Raw genomic sequence first — 24762 nt, 5'->3', positions numbered from 1 at the left:
ATATGTAAAGATAGTAGTATTATACATTAGAAAATAAAAATACTATTGATTCAAAACAAAAATATGGCATTTTTAGGCAATGTGCAAAATGAGGGGCATAAAACACCATTATTATATAAAGAAGATACTCAACTTTGGCAAATCAAAACATCTTGAGCAAATGGTTTTTCATGTTGCTGATTTTCATAATAAAAAGCAAAATCAATGACCAACACTGATGAGTATATGTGGAATACATACTTTTGCATACATGTAGTTCATATAATTCTTATAGAGAAGTAAATGCACTCTTATCTTTACATTTTTTCTCAATTTTATATATTAAAAATTACCTTGCCAGAAAATACATTGATTTTTATTAAACAATTGAAGAGCATAGAAATCATCAGCACTATGCTAACAGTTGGAAGGTCTTAAAAGTAAGGTGGGAGTTAGCAGGTGAGAGAAGAATGGAGGAACTTTAGATTATGTAAGAGGGAAATGGGGGGTATGAAAAGTGGTGAAATGAGACAGACATCATTACCCTATGTACATGTATGATTACACAAATGGTATGAATCTACATCGTGCACAACCATAGAAACAAAAAGATGTACCCCATTTGTGTATAATGAATCAAAATACAGTCTGTAAAAATAAAAAAAAAAAATTTAAAGTAAGATTTTCCTACACAATTGTAATGCATGATAAAAAGCATCCATTAGGCAGGGCTTATATGCTGTCTTAATTTAATTTATATTCTATATATAAAAAGATGAATATTTTGTTTGAGTTGAGGAGCCTTAATACTTAGTGTGTGTGTGTGTACGTGAAAGAGAGAGAGAGAGAGAAAGAGAGAGAGAGAAAGAGAGAGAGGTAGGAGTAAAAAACATTAGTCAAGTTTACTATACTAAATGTCTGCAATAAAGATGGATTTCTGCCTCCTAAATGCAGTAGGGGAGTGTTAATATATAAAAATAAAAATGATCTCTGCCTCAGCCCATCTGAGACTTGTTTGTTTTTGCTAATTTTTTACTTTTATTGTTATTTTCTTTTTACTACCTCCTAAATTCTCCATTTCTGTGTGTGGATTCAGTCCTCAATGACCTGGACTTTCCTTCCATACTGAAAAGAGTTAACCTTTGCAACCAATATGATGTGGTGGAAAGCATGGTGTATAGCTTCTTAGAGTAGATCATAAAAGACCTTTCTGTCTCTTTCTCTCCCTCCTATTATTTATTCTTATAATATTCTTATGACACATCATGAGGACATTCAAGGAATTCTAAGGAGTATCCACGTGTGGAAGAACTGAATCTTCTTGCAAAAACCAGACCCAACTGGCAAATGAATATCCATTTACACACTCAAGCCTTCCAGTGAACATAGCTCAAGTCAACATCTCCAGTGCAACCTCAAGAGAAACAATAGACAAGAAAGCTAAGCTAATCATGCATTACAGTTTTGGGGTGTGGATAACAGGAATTGGACTCATGGGTACTCAACCATTGAACCACATCCCCAGCCCTGTTTTGTATTTTATTTAGAGACAGGGTCTGCCTGAGTTGCTTAGTGCCTTGTGATTGCTGAGGTTGACTTTGAACTGTGATCCTCCTGCCTCAGCCTCCTGAACTGCTGAAATTACAGGCCTGCACCACTGTGCTGGGCTAATCATGCTTTTGCACAGCACAAAAATCTGGCGACAACACAGTTAGTCCTCATTTTGTAGGGGTCCAATATACACAAATATCAGTAACTGCAGCTTAGTTAAATAAAACTAGTCCCCAAGAACACTTTTCTAAATTCAGCAACCATGCTATATGAAATAGAAGTAAATACATATCATATAGATTTTACTGCTAGTTCATGTGTCCATAAATAACTATGTAAATAAAGAAGGCATAACATGTTCAGCATTAATTTTGTCACTTTTATCAAAGTTTGTCACTGATTGATATCAGCACCTCCATTACTCAGTTATTCACAGATAACAAAGCAAGGAGTTGTGTTGCATCTTTGTCTGCTAGTGATAAATCCCTGTGACATTTAAAAAAAATGGATAAATTTTCTTTACTATGAAAATAATTATAGGATTAAATCCAAGTGTAATAGAGTTAAAAAAAATAGCTTACATGGGAGTGTTGACACTACTGTCATTAAAATCTCTATGGAGGTAGCCAGGGGATCTTAGTGGGAATAAACTTGACAACATACAGACAAAAAGTGATTGTGATGAAAAGGATAGAGACTCCCTAGAAGAAGTAATGTCAGCAAAATATTTCACATTAAAGTATCTCTTAAAGGTATATCATAATATTAAAAGAAAAAGAATAAAACGTTATAAGTGTATCCACACTCAGAAAAAGTATGGTAATTTGTTAATGGCATATAAAAAATGGTTATTGGATAAGAAAAATGTTATTGAACTACTTGAATATTTTGGTTTTACAAATAATACACTTTTATTTTTTAAGTCTATATGTATTGATCTTTGCATTTATTTATTTATGTATTTGTTTATTTATTTATTTATTTATTTTTGTGGTGCTTGGAATTGAACCCAGGGCCTCACATTTACTAGGCAAGCACTCTACCTCTGAGCTATGTCCTCAGTCCTGAAAGTCACTTTCATTTTTTAAATTCACTTTACATTTATAACCACAATAAGAGACTTTGACGTTTGGACAAAAAAAAATTTAAAGGTCACTGAAAAATTATTATTTTCTCCATTGATTATTAAGGTTATGCCACTGCATCCTTGTAGCTGGGTCATATGCTGGTTCCATTCTTATTTTTTTGAGAAATCTTCAGTCTGCTTTCCAGAGTGATTGCATTAATTTGCAGTTCTACCAAAATTAATGAGTGTATCCTTTTCTCCACATCCTCACCAACAGTTAATATTATTTGTGTTCTTGATAATTGCCATTCTGATTTGAGTGAGAAGAAATCTGTGTAGCTTTGATTTGCATTTCCCTGATTGCTAGAGATGTTGAACATTTTTTCATATATTTATTGGCCATTTGTATTTCTTCTTTAGGAAAATAGATAAAGAAAATGTGGCATACATAAAAAATGGAGTTTTACTTAGCATAAAGATGAATAAAATTAGGGCATTTGCTGGTAAGGGGTAGAATCGTTGAACATCATGCTAAGTGAAATAAGCCAGACACAGAAAGTCCAATGTTGAATGTTTCCTCTCATATGCAGAAGCTAGACCAAAGTAAGAAAGAAAAATAAAATGGGGGATAAGGATTCCATGGAAATAGTAGAGAAACCAGTGTATTAGAGGAAAGGGATTGAGGAGGAGTGAGGAGGGACAGGAAAAGAGAGAAACAGTGGGATTAATAAGACCAAAATTTCCTGTGTATGTGTATGAATATACCACAGTGAATTCACTTCAATGTATATCCATAATGCAAGGATTTAAAAAACTATAAATAAATAAGAGAAAGATCAGTAGAATAAGGAAAGGCAAGAGAATTAAGGAGGAAGAGAGGGAAAGGGGAAGTAAGAAGGACTGAATTAGAGTAAATTATACTCTATGCAATTATAATTATGTCAAATGAACCCTAATGTTATGTAAAACTATAATGAACTAATAAAAAAGAAAGAAAATGTTTCAAGGTGTCAGTTAGTGTGATCATTTTTACAGCTGTACAGTGTTTTCCAAAATGAGAACTAAATTTTCTTCAAATTATAGAGTTTGGGGATAAATTCTTACATAATTATATGACTAAAAAACTCTGTCACATGGTACTCATCATACGTCTTAGGGCTGAATATTGAGTCCATTTACCTCAGCTTTTCAAAGTTTTGAACAAAATACTATACCTTTCTGTCAGTCATTATAAGACTGCCTCCACAGCTAATTTTTTCTTTTAGTATAATAGCTGGTAACCAGGATCTTTATTTTATTTTTTTCTTTAATTTATCTCTTGTAGCTGCTGCCTAAAATGAACAAAACTATCCTAGAGATAAAATCATATCTGTTAGAAAATCAATGTTTATGATTCATGAAGAATATCTGTTAAAATCAAAAGCTTTAGTGCATTGAGAAGAAAGTAACAATTTTTGAAAAATATTCAGCCTCATACTGTTTGATTTTTTATTCTAATAATGTCTTTATAGTTTAGATGATTATATCCTTCCACTCCTCTTATCACAATATTCAATTGTTTTGAATGAATTATTCACACTAAACAACTTGAATAATGGAGGTTTTACTCTAACAAATCTTTCTCCTCATCTGAAATGTTTCTTCTCAGTTCCAGGTGTGTATAGCCCAGGGGTACCTGAACCCTTGTTTAAGTGTTCCTTAGTCACTTTGAAAGAAATATATCAAACTTATTTTATCTGCCACATTGCTTCCCTGTATCCTTATGTTGTAACTACATCCAGACAAGAATTTTGGCTCTAGTAACTTAAGCAAAGAACAGAGTAGAAGCAAAGAGAAGAGAAGCATGTGTTTTCGATAAAAATTTGGGAAATAACTTTAAGAATTTTCTGAAAAATTCTGTAGTTTCCAGTACACAATCTTGGAGTCAGAATTTCATCCTCAGGATCGAAAAGCTATTAAGCTCCCAAGAGGACGTATGCTACAAGGCTCATTTCCCATGTAGATAAAAGAAAAGGGAGCTCCTCCTGGAAGTCAGGTCCTAAAAGAAAATAGAAAAGGAAGTTCCTGCCAGAAGTCAGGATCATATGCCATGTTGTCTTTAAAATCCTTGTCTGTGATGATTTCAAATCTTCTATGACTCCATGTCTGCCACACATTTCTCATTTTTTCCTATTATACAAAAGAGTCTTTATTGTAGAAATTTTCTTTTTAGCACAGCATTTTATACTGTAGTTTGCGTACAAGTGGTGGTATTACTTGCTTTGCTTCTGATTTGCCACACATTCTAGGAGCAAAATTTTGACTGCTTTTCCTGATGTGCTGGGTTATTTTTCACTAAGTGTTAATCACTGTGTGTAAAACATAAGGTATAAATAACTTTAATCATTCCTAACAAGGATTAAAGCCCAATTTTGATTAATATAATCAGAGATTGAAATATTTTCTTTGCTAAGCCTATTTGCCAGGTAAAAGAAAGAATGAATGAATGAATATTCTAAGGAGTAATGAGATATCACCACAGCCTATTAGATAGAAACACAACCAAAGGGATTCTAGATATTGCATTTTTTGGCATTTTCAGGATGCAAAGTTTAAAGTAAATATGAGTAATAAATTCAAGGAATGAAGTGATAAGATTGGGTAGCATATACTAATTATCCAATTAGTGTAGAGAGAAGTATAAAGATTGACATTGCTTCTCATGAAGTTGTCTCATGGGATGGCCAGATGGTCAAAACTTGGATTCTGGTTTATTTTGGATAAATCAAAATAAGAAAATCAGTAGCAAGGATATTTAAGGGAGAGTCTTATAAAAGAATTTTCTGAATGGTCCAAGTTTTGAAGATATGCTATCTCATCCCATATAAAGCCATCAGAGGATTTTAATTGCCAAATAAGCCATCTCCATAGTCATCCAGATTCTAATTTAACAAGACCAAGCACAAAACAGTGGTCACAGGAATGAAAAATATATACTCAAAAATATGACCTTTTCCTCTGCGTGACTCTCGTTGTCTCCACCACCGCTGAGGACTCAATCTGTCTATATTAGATTTCAGTGATGAATTTATTATTATAACTCAACTGCCTGGGGGAGTTGGGTCATTGCAACAAAGTAAGGGAAAGGAGGGAAATCCATGTTATTTGCCTGCACACTGTTTAATAATCACTTGCCTTATATGCCTGGTCAGTGGAAAACTTAGAAACCCAGTAAAGACTTGGCCACATACTTGCATTAATTTCCTATAAGAATGAATTGTTGGATCACTCATGAGGAAGAAAAATCAGGATCATCTGACTGCCTGGTAGGAGAGGAAACATGTAAAAATAATTAAGCAGTGATTACCTATTTAGGCTACCAAAAATGCTACAAAACCAAGGAACATAATAGTTGTATATTATGAAGCTCTTTTCATCCCTCAACCTAATGCCTTTTCTCCAGTAAATAACACTAGTGATGGTTAGCATTTTGAGATTTTCTTAAGGAATGCTAGCACATTGATCATACTGATAACATGCTATGACAATAGAACAGTCTGGCAAACTTGTGCTTCCTTACTGATGGAAATTATCTTTGATGAAAGATAGATAATATTGGTATTGAGGACCAAAGGGTAGAATATGCTGGATATCTTTCTTCATTTTCCTTTCATAGTTACCTTCCACCCTTCACCTTTTCACTACATTATGGTCGATGGATATTGTATCATCTGGTTCCCTTGCTTTGGGTTTCTAAATGGGTTCAATCACTAGAAGTCCTGGCAGGTGATTGGGAGAAGAGAATAAATGTGGCCAATTATTTTCCTTTGGCTTCTTCTCTGTGGGGGCACCTTGGGACAGTTAGATTCTTCAACTAAATATCACAGACTTTTTAAGGGATTTTCTCCATCTACTAATCTACTTCTTGACCGTCAGATCAAGTGTGCTAATCCAGTTGCTGGTAGCATGTTAAATATCCCCCAAGATTTTTCTACAACTTCTTTGAACTAATGTAGACTGTCTATTCCCAAAACCTATGTAAGATGGGCTGGGTGTTGCATGCCTGCAATCCCAGTGGCTTGGGAGGCTGAGGCAGGAGGATTGTAAGTTCAAAGTCAGCTTCAGCAACACCTAAGTAACTCAGTGAGACCCTGTATCTAAATAAAATATAAAATAGGGCTGGGGATGTGAATCAGTGGTTGAGTTCTCCTGAGTTCAATGCCTTAGTACCTCTCCCCAACATAAACCCTATGTAATTCATGATTTTCCATCTCATAAAATGCCCCAATACAGAAGTCTGTATGGCCAGACAAATCTGTTCTTCATGAGCTTTCTAGTATTGAAGGAGGTACTCATTTCATACTCTTCATTCATTTATCTTCATCTGTAATATACAGTGTCACATTTGTCTAATTTATTTTAATGTCACCATAGAAATAGTAAAGATTGTCATAAAAGTATGTCTAATGTCTCAAGACAGGCTAACATGACACATGGCACTACCACTCACTTCTTTTAAAGAAGACCAAAGCAGCTCCATGGGCATGTGACTTGTGTGGTCACAAAGGACCACATGCTTAGAAGTCCCATGTGTTTGGTTCAGCACTCTTCTGACATTTTTTAAAAAATACTTAACACTTTCTCCACTTTAGACTTTGCTAATCAAGTTTCATGAAGCAATTGAGCACATCTATGAGAAAAAGAAATGAATGCAATATGAGTACATCATTACTTGATGAACTCTTCATATGTAGCTTTTTGCTACATGTAATTAGAGTGGACCCTTGATTAGTGGAGTTTAGCAAGACTCAAGGCAAATTTAAATAAGGAAGCATGTACTTCTAAGACTGAGAAAGTGGGGTGACCAAGGTTCTCATTTGAACCAGGACTCAGTTGAATGCAGAATGAAGACCATGGTATTTCAAGAAACTGACCAATCAATGAAACTTATCTTATTCTTTCTCACTGGTGTTATTTCTTTATATTTGCTTAGGCTGAAAATGAGGACATAGAAGAAAAAAGGAAGGAAAGAGCAACCTAGAGTTTCATTTCAGCCTTCCCTTACCATTAGTAAGGCAAATACAAACAGTACTGTCATGTCAGAAGTAAAATAAAAGCAATTGAATTAATTTTGTGTAGTGTTTCTATTGTTCTGATAAGAACGAAACACATGTACGTTATAAATCGTGTATCTGAAGAAAATTCATAGGCATTTAGTGTTCTTATATTTTCTTTGAAAGCTATATGTGTAATACAAAGCTGCTCTCCTTGCCCTTTCTGGTGCAGCCATCCCCGCCACAACCACTTGTCAATCTGTGAACATCCTAACTAGCTATTGGTTTTTCAGTCAGCTTACAAGTATCCTTCTCCGTTATTGGTCCCCTGTTAGCCCCGCAGAATTCAACTGCCTCACGGTAGCTACCCCGCCATCTTCTCTCTTGCTTTTCTCTCATACACACTTGCTTACTTTCTCCTCCTTGCTTTTCACACTCTTTCTTGCTGGCGCCTTTCTCTTTCCCTTTCTTTTCCTCTCATTTTCTCTCTTACCCTGCAGGGAGACACTCCGTTTGCTTAATAAACTCCCTTATGTAATTTCCCGTGTCCCACGTGTTTTTCGTGGAATCCCTTACAATATGCAGTAAAATTTACATTAATAATTAAAATTTTGGTTGTCTTTATTTAGAACATTAATTAGCAAATACAAAAACACTACTAAGTTGAGAAAGAGAAACAGATACTGCTGTCTGAAATGGGGTTTCTTTCCTGCGGATTTAACATACCATTTCCTTCATCTCCATTCCCTCAACTTTTCATGTTACTCTGGGATCCCAGAATGATGTAGCCAGATCTGAAGAAAAATACAGTCACACCACTGAAGAATGCAGGGGAATCTAAGAAGTATATATGTGAATATATAAACACACACACACACACACACACACACACACACACACATACCTTGTTTACATGTCTGTGCCCCCAAAATTTGGGACATTAAATTTTAGTTAAGAAACAGTGGTCACTTCTAGAATATGCTTGTTAAATTGAATTTAAAACTCCTTGTCTTCACATGATTACTTTTTTTCCTGAAAATTCATGTGGTTAAAATTCAGTAATTAGGTAAATTAGGTTCTGATTAGTTTCTAGAATGTTTATCACAATACTATCAAACTAATAATTACTGTTTCCTCTTCCAAAGGGAATAGGCTGTTGTCAATTCACAGACAAGTGAAATACCTTGGGGGGATCACTGTAGTTCTGTTTGCTATGCCCTTAGTACAGTTTTGTGAATAGGTTGTACAGTGAAGAATCTTAGCAGTTGCATCATTCCTACTCTGTACTAAAGACTGTTTCCTAATGCACACTCATATATCCCCTCCAAGAATGTACCAAGTCCTCCTAAATCAAGTGTCATGTTTTTCTCTTTTGTATCTTTCTTAAAACAGAAAAAAATTTTTCAGTTTTTACACAAATTTTCTCAAAAATTCATTTGATGTTTACTATCAGGATGCTATTTCCTAGGTGTCTTAGTGTTTTAAAAAGTCAGTCTCAATTTAAAAAAAAAAGAAAAAGAAGGGAAAATAACCCACAAAACCTCTAAATAAGTGAGGGTCCTAAATAAATGTTCAGATATACACATGTGTATTAGGTGCGAAATTTTCACATTTTATTAAAGAATGCAGAATTTTTATCTTCTTCGTCCTCTGATGGATTTAAATTATTGTTTTAATCTGATACCAGGAGAGACATTCCAATTCCCAAAGCTTTGACATCTGTGCTCTTTGCTCAATGTTTTTATTAACTCAATTTAATGGAACCTTTTTTATGGTGACCTTAAGAATTTAATAACTCCTCCTTGCAAGGACAATACCACCTGCAGGCTCCACTGGGATTAAACTGTGGTAGTTCAATACGTCTGCTGGAACACATTAAAGAAAAGAAGGGGTGGAGGGAGAAGCAGCTACACAAATCAGTCACTTCCCTCTGACTGGCAAGTACTGCTACTGTTTATGATGGTCAATCCCAGACGTGTGTAGAAAATTTTGATGTTTGCTAAAGTAATATGCAGCTCACTCACAGCTTCTTAACAATATTAATCTAACTTTGATCATGTCAGATATGCTAGCAATCTTCAATTCCAAAGTGTCTTTCCTCCTGACAGACATTCTGCATATTTTATAGATACGATCAATATGTTATTAGTCAACAATTTGACGCTAGCCAATGAATTAATCCTTTTCTGTCAACCCAGCAGATTCTAGTCTTTTGTAACCTCATTCCCTCAGTATAGATGGGTCCTGGCTTAATCCAATTAAGATAAAATTAACTTTTTTTCCTTGTGGTACTCTCCATCTATGTTAATTCAAATCTCTGAGGACAGCTGCTCCAAGCAAATAATTTTATGCTTGACCTTTTATGTTAAAGATTAAAGTGGTATAGATATATGCATGGGAAGTCAATGAGCTGTCTATTTTTGCCCTCTTTTAACTTCCTAGTGGTACTGGAAAAAAATTCAACTGCACACAGAGGATTGCTAAATGACAGTGATATATTTATTTGGGTTGCAAAAAGGACTCTTGTCACTTTAGCTTTGTGTTTAGTATATGTGGTATCTTTGTCTTTTTGAAAGGTAAATTAATAATACGAGGTGACATTACTATGGGAATTATTGTGGATTTGACAAGCAAAAGATGTTTTAACCATCTATAATATGCAAACTAATCATTTATCTCCCTGGTACTCATGCAATAGAAAGATGCTACCCGCTATGAAAAAAAAAAAAAAAAGAACTACAATTGGAAAGATTATTTCTCTTTTCATGAAGGCATTAAATCTAGACTTTCAATAAAATGATTATGTTAAGATAACATAGCAAGCTTTATTCCTAAGCAGCTAGGATGCACAGCTTTAAGTTTCAGTGACTGGCATGTTTTAAAGATTACAGATGTAGTAAGCTATAGAAAAACACTTAAAAGTTTGTATCCTGTGTAAAATTGTTTCCGTTTTTCTATCGCTTCCTTCTTATTCTAGTCCAACCCTACCCCTACCCTGCAAAAATCTTTGGTCTCTAACTTCCTTTGAGGTATTTAGGGAGATCTTACTTTTCTTCTCCAAATAAAGCTTGTTCTGAAGAAAAGATAAATGACAAGTCATTTCCACTTCTATGTGCATTTAAAGAAATATACTGTCTCTTCATAGATTTATGAGAATGAAAGTCTCTGACCCTGCAGCAGAGATGTGAAATATCGATAAGGAAGCAGTAGAATAATTTTATTTCAGCAAGCAGATACCATGGGAGACATTCGAATTCCATGGCATTTGATTATATCTGACTGTTGCTAGGAAAAACCATAGGAAACAAAGATTCTACCAGTAGAGAACAGGAAAAATGTTCAGCTAAGACTAAAGAAACAGATCATTTTATGTTTTTGATTTAGTACCACAATCCCATGTATATAATCTATATGTTTACTATAAAATGTTTCAATAAAGAGTAAATATTTGCTGGGCATGGGGACAGTGGTTTTGGAGGCTAAGGCAGGAGAATCATGAGTTCTAAGTCAGCCTCAGCAACAACGAGGCACTAAGCAACTCAGTGAGACCCAGTCTTGAAATAAAATACAAAAAAGGGCTGAGGATGTGGCTCAGTGGTTGAGTGTCCCTGAGTTCAATTCCCAGTACCCCCACCAAAAGAGCAAACAGTTACACATTCACCATCTAGACCTCATTAATAGAACAATGATATCTGTGAAATTATCAGTATTACCAATCTGACAAGTTTCCTCACCTTAAACATACTATAATTATGCATTCTAGTTTGAATTTTTAAACACAAAATTTGATAAACATATTTGGAAAGTCAGTATTTTGAATGGCCAGCATATTTATTGTTATCTTCAGTAATTATTGTTTTTTGCATTTCAACCCTTTTGTCTGAGTCTTTCTGGTTTTCAATCTTTTCTAAAATCTGTTCCTTGGAATTTTTTATTTAGAATATCTAGCAATATAAATGTTTGTTCAATTTTTACTTATTTAAGTGTTGACATATTAGTCTCTTTCCTGAAAGAATTTTGCTAGTATACAAATCTAAATTAGAAGCCATATTCTCTTAGCCTATCAAAACGATTTTTACTCCGGAAGCTGATTCAGGAGTGTTGCAAGTTCAAAGCCAGCCTTAGTAACTTAAAAATAAAATAAAATATAAAAAAGACCGGGGCAATGGTTCATGGTAATGTGCCCCTGGGTTCAATCTCTAGTGTATATACATCTACATATATATATGTATATATGTAGATATATATGTATTGTACTGCTACTTTGGTTACCATTATTGACATTGAAAAGTCAGAAAATTGTTGTCTTTTCTTCCCCTTCTACATAATCAATATTTTCCATTTATGTTTTTATGATTTTTTCTTTCCTATCTATATTTCATAAGGGATATTTGCTTTCATTTATTCTATTTGGAATTCATTAGAATGCCCCACAAAGAATACACTTTTTCTTTTCAAATAAAAAGTCAATTCCATAGGTCCCTCAAAAATTTGTAATTTCTGTTAAGTATTGGATTAATTTCAGTTAATCTGTTTCAACCCAGTGATTATTTCCAGAGGCCTATGGAACCTTTTAGGACACTTTGGCCAAGGCAGAGTAAACTGCAATAATGAATGATGAATGTAGTCCTGGGCTAGGATTAGAGGCAGACTAGAAAACAGCTGCCCTAGCTTTTCAGCATCACCTACAGAAAGTGAATGACCTGAGTTTGCACTTGGTTGCTATTTGGTTCTCATGATGTCTGCCATTGAGGAGAGTAATGTAGGTTGGTTTTGGTTGCATTAATAGAGGAGTATGAAGTACTCTTCTTGGTGAGACAAAGGCTCTCCGGAGACCTAGGTCATCCCTTGAGTGATTACTAATCTCAAAACGAAATGCAAATCCTGCAGCTAAGATAGGAGCCCTGGACTTTGCCTCTACACCTTGCCCTTTCTGATGCTACCTGTGCTTTCTTTCTCTTTCTGGACCACACAGTTTACCTTTATCGAAGGCTTTTTGAGTGTAGCCTGTGGAGTGCTGTGAGCCTTTCAATTACCTGACCCTGTGTAACTGCTCAGAAGCATTTGTGAGAGACCCTCAGGGCAAAAGCCACCTTGACCATATGCTTGCCTCCTGTTCACCGTCCAACATTCCTACCTTCTTTGTTCTTAACCTTTTAGAATTTCCTATTTTCCTGCCAGATCAACTTTCCAGTTAAATTTTTTAAAATAATATTTTATTGAGATGTTCTAGGTGCTTTCAGTGGGAAGATCATTTAGGATATCTAATATATCATACTGCCTGGGATGAAAGACAATGAGAATTAATAGAGAAAGACATAAGGAAATTACCTAAAAGAAATGCCGTATTTATTATGTCATCAATTTATTAAGAATTATTTTTATCAAAAGAAATTTCTAATTTCTCATCTTACAACCACCACCACCAGTATTACATGTGTGCACACTTACATTAACACACACATGCACATCCAATCCCCCACATACCACTACTTAGTACTATGTATATGTGGATGTATGTGATTTATAGAGATAAGAAATCAATAACTCTTAAATGTTAAAAATACTCAGAATTCACAAAATTTCCAAACTATTGTCCTCAATTTTGTTGCTGTTGGGGGATAGACTATCATTTAAATGTGCTTCAGACTTCATAACATATGAAATGACAAATGACTATGAAAAAGACTAAGGCTTATCTATACTTTTTGTCCTAATGTAAATGAATACATAATCTTTTTCATTGATAACAGGTTTTAATGAGAAAGGAAGAAAAAAACTGATTAGTGCAGTGTTAAGCTGGAAGAAGTCTTAAAGAAGATACACATACCACTTTAGGAAGGGCAAAATAAGAATAATTCAAGGTACCCAGTGTATTACAGGCAAAGCTGACCATGTATGATTAGTTCTGGCCCAGTGTCTTCTGATAGCCCGTGAAAAGAAGCATTGGAGTTACCTCTGATGTGCTTCCTTGGCAGGTCGTGTCTATTTGGCAGAGCAAAGGGAAAGGCCTCTCATTGCTTACCTGCCTACTACCTGCTTGGCTCCTTTTTAATTGGCACCTGCCCCTTGTTCAAGTGGTGGGTGGCAGAGCCTCAGTGTGAGCCCTCTAGCTGAGCAGCTATGACCAGCCAACCTCCTTCAAAAAGATTCTAAGCTTCATTTCAGAGCTTAGGAGGTTTTAGTTGGTTTCATTTGTAGAAAACCTACAAGTAAACCTTTCACCTGAAAAAAGATAAAAGAAAATTTCACATAGAGAAATCATCCAGGGGCCCAAACAAGGAGACAGTTGGAGATAGACTATTTTAAAATCTGTTCTGCTGGTTCTGAGAACTTAAAAGAAGAAAAAAAAAATTCTATATAGAGCTCAGAGTGTTGCAATAAGGCACACTCTGGTGACTTCTTTCCTTTGGACCTGTGCCCTTCTTGTTAGCTGAAGAGGTTATTTTTTCCTATAAGAAAATTATTATTACTTGTGAACTAAAAATATGAAAAATAAAAATTCAAAAAAAAATTCAAAGGAAGAAAAAATAGGATGTGCCTTAATTGAATCTCTGTTAAAATAGAAAATCTGTTCAAAATATTTTGGGGGTTTGGACAAAACTCACATATTATTTTTATTCTAATAGAATTCAGTTGACATGCTTGTGTTTGTAGTTTGAGTTTAGTGGTAAATGATCAATGAGTGATGTCTCTTAATTCAGATTCACAAATACTATTTCTATACTATTCTTTCATGCTTAGTAAACAAATGTCACCAGTTACAACATAGAGAGTAGCTCACCTTTAGACAAAGAACCATCTGACTAAAAGCCACAAAAAGACTTCTATTACTACACCTGACCTAGTAAGTTCCTTTTAAGTTCAAAACTGGGCTGCTTAATGACTTACAACATTTTTTTTTATTCTTTATATTTTGTACATGATATAAAACATTAAATATCAAGTATGTTTTTTAAAATCTCTGTGAGGAAATCTGCATTTATTGCAGTGAATTGTGATTACTAAAATCTTGATGAATTATGTTAACACATGATTTGTGACGTGTGTTTCCTATGTAGGGATAAACTGTTGAAATCTCCTTACTTCTTGTTCAGTTCTTTTGGTAATGGGAGACAAAGGATCATCAATATATTGTCAGACCAAATATACTCCCCATACCCTATGACATTTCTCCATCACAACAAAATGTTCAAGACCTAGAGTTCAAGTACAAGTACAACTTAGAAAGGTAACATTTGGTAACTACATTTATGAAAATAATTGTGTAATAATAAAAATTTATAATTGTCATTAATTGTTTTTCTGTTTTATAGGGTTTTGAATTTTATCATATAAGTAAAAAAATACTTGCATTAATTTCAAGGGGATCATAAATTATAATTTTAAAAATAAGTGATAAAATATATAAATATCTTAGTGCAATATCTATTACATTTTAAACATCCCATAAAAGATAATGTTATTATCATATTTATCATTATCACTTTCATTAGTAAAAGCCTTATTGTTAATTATTAGTAAAAAATACTACTTCTTCAGAAACAAGTGTTTAAATACTCATTCCTATTTAGTTTCTGAAATACTACTTAAATATGAGTGAAACAAAGTACACATGTACATATAATGTCCACTGATAAAATGATAACATGAAATAGCATTTGTTTGCAGGTTTTTAATGTCTAGGTGTGTGAAATACACTTAAGGTTCATGCTCATAAAATAAGGATTGGTGCTTCTCTTATTACTTTATTGTTTGCTTAAAAAATACTTTGTGGAGTGATCCCCAACATTTTGTTTTCAAATGTCATCCTCAACAGTAAGATTGCTGTTTATCCTATATACATATGCTATCTTACCATATTTACTGTGAATTACTGAGAAGTCATAGGCATATTTCTAGAAAAATGTTACGATACACACCATATCCCATTATGTTTGCACTAAGTACAAAATTGAAGATTCAAATTTGAAGCAAAAAGCTGCAAATAGTATAAAAGCATGTTTATATAGAGAGGTCCCTAGTTTTCCTGAAAATAAAAACTTTGAATTATATTTAGCTTGAGTAAGGGTTGGCTACTGAGCAAAATATCATATAAATGACTGTTTAGTTTATGACACTTGTTCAGATGTCATTAACTGTTCACTATAATTTTTAAAAAATTTTTTTTGATGAATACATAATAACTATGTGTGGGAACATATCCACACATAGTGTGATATTTTATTGTATAATGAAACATTTTATAATGTATATACATTGTATAATAATCAAATTAGGATAATTAGCATATCTATTACTTTAAACACATTGGTTTCTTTTTTCTTTTTGGTGTGCTCATAGCATTAAAATCCTTCCTTCTACCTATTTTGAAATATAGAATGCATTAGTATAAAGTATAGTCAACCCCTGTGCAATGGAACATGAAAACTTGGTGTCCCTATCTAACAGAAACATTGTACCCATTGACCAACCTGCCCCCATTCCTTCTCCCCATTCACTCCTCAGTTGCTAGGAAACACTACTCTACTCTCAATTTCTATGAGATCAACATTTGCAGACTCAACATATGAGCAAGAATATGTACGCCTGGTTCACATCATTTAACAAAGTCCTCCAGGATCATTCATATGATTGCAAATGACAGGATTCATCCTTTTTATGACTGAATAGTGTTCGTGTGTGTGTGTGTGTGTGTGTGTGTGTGTGTGTGTGTGTTTTCTTTATTCATTCATCCAGAGATGGACACTTACATGGACATTTTTTTCCCATAGAATTCCATATCTTGACAATTGTGAATAGTACTGCAATGAACAGGGCAGTGTGATGTCTCTTTAACATATTGACTTCATTTCCATATGAGGGTTTTAGTTTGCTTTTTTATCACTGTGATCAAAAGACCTTACAAGAAAAATTAGAGGAGAAAAGGTTTATTTTGACTCATAGTTTCAGAGGTTCAGTCCATGATTGACTGACTACATAGCTCTGGGACTGAGATGAGGTAGAATACCAAAGTGAAGGAGCGTAGCAGAGAAAGAGCTCAGAACATGATGGTCAGGAAGCAGAGTGAGAGCTCCGTTCTCCAGCAACAAAATATAAACTCCAAAGTCATACCCACAGTGACCTCTTTCCTGCATCCACAAACTACATGCCTACAGTTACCTCCCAGTTAATCTGTATCACTGGGGTAGTGTACTGGTTAGGTTACACCTTCCACAATCTCATAATTCCACCTCTGAAAGTCCTTGCATTGTCTCACACATGAGCTTTTGGGGGACACCTTATATCTAAACTACAACAGTGGGATAATTTTGTTGTATGGTATTTAAACCAACAGCATGGCCATAATTATTATGGGACTATTTATAATAGATATGACCTAGAATCATCCTAGGTATATAGCAAAAATGAAAATGTGGTATATATACACAATGAAATAAAATATTAATATTTTTCATCTTTTTTTTTTTGCAGTGCTGGGAATTGAACCCAGGGCCTTGTCCTTATGAGGCAAGCACTCTACCAACTGAGCTACATCCCCAGGCCCCCTTCATCTTTTAAGGAACCTCCATACCCCCCCTTTTTTTTTTACTGGTTATTTCCTACATGATTAATATAATGGACTAAAATTCCATTTCTGAACCACTATGATCTAATGCTAATGAAGTTAATATTGTTATCTTACTTGAAAAATCTTGCTTTGATCTTGTACATGTTTTTGATAATCTCATTCTATTCACAGTATGCACACTTGTTTCTTATTTCTATTCCTCTCATACCAAAGGGATCACATCCAGTAGAGACCAGTCAGCAGCTAAGCACTTTCTCACATATGGAAAAGGTCTTCTTGCAGGTATGATATTTCATTCCCCTTGTATCAAAAATTCACTTAAGATCCCACAGTAGCACCTTTCATGATCCTCCAGGCCATTTCTATTCCACATGTACTCTGCAAAAATCACCTTGGTACAATAGGTGATGACAATTTAACATAGCAATGAACTTTGACTCTGAAGCCTTCATCAAAGTTCCCAAGATTATTCTGAATATTTGTGTGATGTGGGAAAATTCCTTTGTTTTAATCATTTGTGGCATAAAAATGTAGACCTAAGTTTTTGTGACAAAAGCATAAGAAAATGTTGTAAATATCATAATAATCATATATTTATCCAATCATATATTTTTGTGCAGTCACATTCTTAAATATTTATCTAACGTCTCTCATTTCTGACTAAGTCTCGGGGGGATATGAATTTCCCAGATGAAAGCATCACCCAAAAAGTAGAAGACATGGGATCTAGAAAATCAGTGACCCAGCATAGCCAAAAGATGCTGTACATTCCCAGAATAATTATGAGGGAGATTATTTTTTGGGGGATAAGAGTATTCAAAATATAAAAAGTACTTCTTTTTTAAATAATTAAGAATTAAAATAGAACAAGTAGATAACACATATAAACTGTTGCAAGTGAATAAATACTAGTGGCCAATTAACAAATGAAATGATGCTCAAATGTATCTACTAATAGTGTTTTAATGGTGTTTAATTTTACCCTCTGTATTGACTGTAATTGTGCATTTTCCAAGAACTAAATAATTTCTAAATTTGTTTTTTGATCAAACATTCAATGAATCACTTATTCTCATTGGTTAATTTAGTATAAGATCTCTGGATCATAAATGATTGCTTTGAGATGCCAGTTTCTATTATTTTTATCAGATTTTTCCTAGCACCTTATTAAAAAATGCCAAAATATATGTGGCATTTACATGATATATCACTTTTGGAAAAGTGAATTTCAGGTTATCATATTTATAAATCTGCAGTTTTAAAGTACCATATTGCATTTTAATAAATCTCCTGCGGCATAATCTAAAACGTTAGGTTTACAGGCCTATCATTAAAAGTGGACCCTTGTATTTTGTTTACTAATTTACATTGTATCAATTAAAACTGCCAAGTATGGTTTATCTTGTTGCCAAGATGAATACTGATTCTTTCCAAAATTTTTTATTATAAAATCAATACATATAAAACAAACAAAAATACACCATTATTTGCAGGGTGTGTCTAAGATGCAAAGACTGAAAATGCAGTAAACATGAATCAGTCACTGTGAAAAGTGTGGTATAGTCCTCGAAGACCCATGTAGTTCCCTTTCCCTGATTCCACGCTGCTTCCTCAAACATCTGAATATGGTTCTACAAGACTTTGAGTTTGCTATTTGTTTATGGATAAAAACCTCAGTCCACTACTTCCTAGGTTATTGATTTTCAGCAAGATCTTTTCTCTTTCTCTCTATAATGCCGTATTTTTTTTGTGTGCATACATGAGAAAGACAATGATATGTGATTTGTGTTTGTATGAATGTAACCAACTGCATACTATTTTAAGAAAGGAATTTAGATTATGCTCATTTGAGATTCTCTCTACATGTGTGCACGTGCACACACACACACACACACTCAGAAACAGAGAGAGAGAGAGAGAGAGAGGATAACTATTATTTGAACATGGACATGTGATAGCAGAAGATAGGAATAGGCAAGACTCAGGCTGTGCAGGAAAAGTAGCATGTGCACAACAGAAGGTCCAGAAAATATGAAATTAGAAATAGAGGTGGAAATAGTGTAAAAATAAACATCCCAGGAACAATGTAGAGCAGGCTGTTACATTGTTATAAGAGCAAAATTGTTTTAAAATCTGCTCAGATATAAGGAATGCTAGGACCATGCCACCGTGACCAAAGGGAGGAGGAGGGGTTGAAAACTGAGTGGATATGGAAAAGGAACTAACCCAGGTGAGTACCAGCTCTTTGAAAATGAGCTGAAGTTCAAATTTCTATGTATGACAAAGCACTGAAATTTTGAGTTTTTTAAAGCTTAGATTTCAGTTTAGAGAGAAGGTATTCTGATATTAAATAACACCTGGAGTCTGATGTGCAATATCACAATTACTGTTCAATTTTTAAAAATAGATGTGATGTCATGTCAGAAAAAGGGTCTAGGATTTAGGATGTATATTTAACCTAATTTATTTATCCCTTAATTCACTAAGAAATGATATGGAAGCTTAATATTTACTAGACTTCTCTTGTGCATAAGGAATATAGTTGCAAATAGGATTGCCTAGGACTGATACCATCTATAACTTAAGGCCTAGCATCAAAGACTGGTGATTAAGAAAACAATTATGTTGCAGTCTTGATATGCAAGGTAATTTGGAAGTGCATAACAGGGTACCTAACATCAGATAGTTCAGTTTTTAAACTGCTGAGTATAAACTCAAGGCAGAATCTCATTTAAATTTTTTTTTTAAATTGTAGATGGACAAAACACCTTTATTTACTTATTTTTATGTGGTGCTGAGGATGGAACCCAGGGTGTCACACATGCTAGGCAAGCACTCTGCCACTGAGCCACAACCCCAGTCCAGAATCTCATTTTTAAGAACTAGGCAAAATTAGATTATGGAATATATGAAAATTCAAGGACACTCAGATATCCAGAGCTCTCTCCAAGTATATAGGCACCAGGCTTCTACTATTAGGCTGATTTCAGATTTTACTAGAAGTTTAATGATCTCATTGGTTTGTTCGTGTCACACAAAAATTAATTGATGTTAACCTTTTAAGCAATAACCATTAGTAATTAAAAATTGATAGAATTAGAAAAGAAGGGGAGTAGCTTATCCTAGTTCACTGAGATGCCCCAACAGAATTACAGATTTTGGAGGAATCCAGTGCAAGACATTAGACCTGTAGTGGTAAGATAAGCATGAGTTGTGAGGCTTTGGGTTTTTAATTCTAATTTGCAATGGTTATAGCAAGCAAAAATCAGAAAGGGGCAGCAAAGAGCTTTCTGGGCCCGAAAAAATCATCTAACTTGAAAAGTGGAGGAAGAGGAAGGATTACTATGAACTAAGTTAAATGGAAAATGCTATTCCAAATGGATGTCAAATCTCATCACAGTCATGGATCCAAGATCACTTGTTTCCTAGAAATTATTTAGTACTGGTTTTCTTCCTATCTCTGATTATTTCTTGCCTGAATGTTTTATCACTATTTATCCTTATACATTAGTTTTCCAGGGTTCTGGATTTTGTCTACGGCATTCTTACTTTCTATGTTCTATTTCATTTTAATCTATATCTTCTTATCTATTTTCATAGTAATAATTACCATCAATATACCAACAATCTCAGTACATACAACCACCTTGGAGTCAATTAGAAAATCTTTGTTACCTTTGGTAAATGGATTTCGAATAGCTATCACTGTCTTCACTTAAGAAGGCCCCTTTTTCTCTAGGTTATTGGAACCCCATCTGGAGTTAATTATCAATTACTCATTTGAACCTTATCTCTTATCTCCTTGGCAAAGTTAAATATTGTGAATCATAAAAATGATATTTTATCTAGTAGGAATTCACATCTATCCACTACTGACCAATCTTTCAATACCTCATCTCTACCACTACCTTCCAACCAGATGTTCTCACCTGCATAAGTGGCAGACATGTCAAAAACCAAACTCATTACTTCCATCAAATATGTATGCCTCCTATATTTACTTTCCTAGATAATCATGATTCTTTATACCCCATCTGTTAAAATAGAATGCTTTTATTATTTCCTATTAATTTTAGATCATAAATAATACCTCAATTTAAAAATCTAATAATTTCAACATTTCATTCATTTCTCAAGGACTCACTGATGTTCACCTTGGAGGAATAACCATTTGTAACTAAAAATGGGTACCTTCAGAAAAAGATGGGCTTTTCCTTCTAACCTTTTCCAAAAGCTAGTTTACACTATCTCTGTCCATTTCTTCACACAAGATTTAATCCTCAACTCATTGAAAACTGGGTTTCAGTCCCACTGATCCAAGGAAACTACACTTACCATGAAACTGCTTCTTTTTGTTCTTTGCTCTATCCAGTGAACACTTTCTGGTGTAATTTGTCCCTGCAGTATTTGAGAATACTCACCCATCTTCCTCAGAATGTTCTTATATAGTCTTTGAGGGAGTAGTTTTCCTCTTTTTTTTTTCCTGTTACTTCCTCTAGCTTGTGTGTGTGAGTGTGTATGTGTGTGTGTGTGTGTGGGTGTGTGTGTGCAAGCACACACATATGATTTCAGTTTTCTCTGACTACTGTAAGAAAATATTAGTATTCAGGAGAGGCAGCTTTCACTCTTCCTAGTAATTTCCATCTACCCCATCTCTGTAGGTGCTATGGCCACATCCCTGTCTTCAACCACAATCTACATGCTGCAGATTAACAGAATGTGTGTCTATATCTATATATCTATATCCCTAAAACTTCACTTAGAAGTTGCACAGTTACTTCATAATTAACATGTTCAAGTGTAATGTAGCATCTTTTCCCCTAACCATTTTCTCTCTGTTTCTATACTCTTCCTCTATACAAATGTGATTTCTGAAAATCACTAAGGATTTCTTGGTCTACTTTTTCTTTCATTTCTCACAAAAAGTTAAACCATATACTCTTCTTTCTATTGTCTCTGTTGGCAATTCTTTTTTAGATTGCTACAATAAAACTCCAACAATCTGTTTTACCCTAGTATTTTCTGTTATGACAGTCTTCTGCAATTCTACATCTGATACATATGTATCTCTTTAGTTGCTCCATAGAATCTATAAAAATATGCACAATTCTCATAGTCCACTATTAGCTCCCTTCAATTATTATTCTAGTCAGAGCTCTCTCTCTTTCTCTCATAAGGTACTCTCCAGCTATAGTAACAAAAAATATTTTAATAAAAACTAAAAAATAATGATGACACATATTTAGTAAATATTTACTCTGTGTCAAGTGTTCAGTTTCCTAAATCTATTAGACTCATCCTTGCCTCTTGTCTTTATACTGGTTAATTCTTCTCTCAGAAATACCTTTGCTTACTGACTCATTCCTTCAACTGGGTGCCAACACTACTAAGGTTTGGTTTCTATTAATATTTAGATATGAGGTATCCCCCCAAAGCTAATGTGCAAGATAATGTGAGAAAGTTTAGAGGTTAAATTGTTGGGTTATAAGAGACTTGATCTAATCGGTGCATTAATCCACTGATATGGATTAACTGGGTGGTAACTGTAGGCAGGTAAAGTGACTGAGGAAATAGGTCAGTGGTGATGGGCGTACCTTTGTGGTTTATATTTCAACCCTAATGAGTGGAGCTCTCTCTGCTTCCTGGAGGTCAAGTCCTGAGCTGCTTTCCTGTGTTACCCTTCATACATGCTTTTCTGCCTCAACTTGGGTCCAGAACAACGCAATTGGCCATATATGGATTGAGACCTCTGAAACCGTGATCACCAAATACACTTTTTAACTTCTTAAATTGTGTTTTGATCAGGATTTTTGGTTTCAGCAGCAAAAAAGCTGATTAAAACAGTGCCTCTTATTTGCGCTTTCATAATTTGCTTTGCACTTTCTTTGAGAAACAGTGAAATTCTTAGAAAGAATTGTAAAATGGAAGTAAATTCAAGGTTTAGTCAATCTATCACTTTGTTTGAACCAAAGTATTGGATATACCACAGATGTTTGACACACTCACATAAATAATTTAAGGACATTTGAATGGAATTTACACCCACATGTCTAGATAATATGAAAAAATTGTGGTTATGACTATTAGAAACCTATTTTTTTATTATCTTTATGGTTCTTTTAGAAATATAGTGATAAATTCAATATTAGGCCTCATGGTAAAATTAGATTTATATTATAATATTTATATAATACAGTATATTATATTTGGGCAATTTATTGGCATCTTGTGGTCAAGTATTATATAAATCAAGATATCAGTTTTGTGGTTTTATGGTTACCCTGGCTACATATTTTCACTGAAGATTTTTACACGAAGTACATTCTAGCATTTTTCTCAAGTTAGTTCTATTTCAAATATCAAACTATATTTAGAATAATAGTTCAATAAGCCAAGCATGTGATTCAGGCATTAGGCCTACATGAAATTCCATAGGTGTATTTTTTCAGATTTATGCAGAGAGAAGTAGGACCCTTTTTCTTTGAATTTGTTACAGCATGACACTAAGCAGGAACCAAAGCAAAGGCCAGATGTTATTAATTATATATATATATATATATATATATATATATATCTTGAGGCAGTATTTTCTTTGAATATGAAACAGACTCTAAGTTTATATATATATATACAGATACTTTTAATACTGTGCAACTCATTTCCCAGCAGATTTAAGTCACTTGGGAATACTTTCAGAAATTTTATTCTCTTCTTTAAATGTATCTAAATACCTGTCTATAGAAAACAAAGTATATCCAAAGGATCTTTTTTTCTACCAATGGTACTTAAGCTCCTACTCTTCAAATCCTGAGTTAGATGTATGTCTGTTTACTAAATCTTGTCTGGCTATTTTTTTCTGGTTACTTCTCTGGCAGATATTTTTCACCTCTTTACTCCTTGTTTTATTTCTACTTCTGGGTACCATCATAACCTTCATTTTATATTAAATTTGGCAGGTACTATGTTACTTACAATTCAGAAATTGAAGGAATTCTTTGTCAGATCACACTTAATTAAACAAATAAAGACATAAATTTTGTTAACAAAATTCTTTGGAAATATATGTGTAATGTGTAAGAGAAAATATTGAAAATAGAAATTCATAATAAAGGTATGAACAGATTGTGCTAATTTCTATGACAATATTTGTCTTGAGAAAATGTTTTTAAATTACCTCTTCTTTAACAAGTATATTAGGAAAGTGAATAGAAGAAAGACACTGAATGTGGTGGTCCACACCTGTAATCCTAGCAACTCAGGAGGCTGAGGCAGGAGAATCTCGAGTTCAAAGCCAGTCTCAGTAAAAGTGAGGCACTAAACAACTCAGTGAGACACTGTCTCTAAATAAAATACAAAATAGGGCTGGGGATGTGGCTCAGTGATTGAGTGCCCTTGAGTCCAATCCCGGATACACCCCTCCCCACAAAAAAGAGAAGAAAGACAATCAGTGAGTGTCTGAGAACTCAATGTGCATGCACAGGAGGGGAGTTGAACTCAGAAATGCAGGCATTTAGGCGCATTGGTGATTATGCTCCACCCAAAAGTGTGTTTGACCCACACCC

Source organism: Sciurus carolinensis, chromosome 1, assembly GCF_902686445.1.
Source record: "Sciurus carolinensis chromosome 1, mSciCar1.2, whole genome shotgun sequence".
Taxonomy (NCBI): Eukaryota; Metazoa; Chordata; class Mammalia; order Rodentia; family Sciuridae; genus Sciurus; species Sciurus carolinensis.
The sequence above is the reverse complement of the archived record's forward strand: the minus strand, read 5'-3'. Positions refer to the sequence as shown.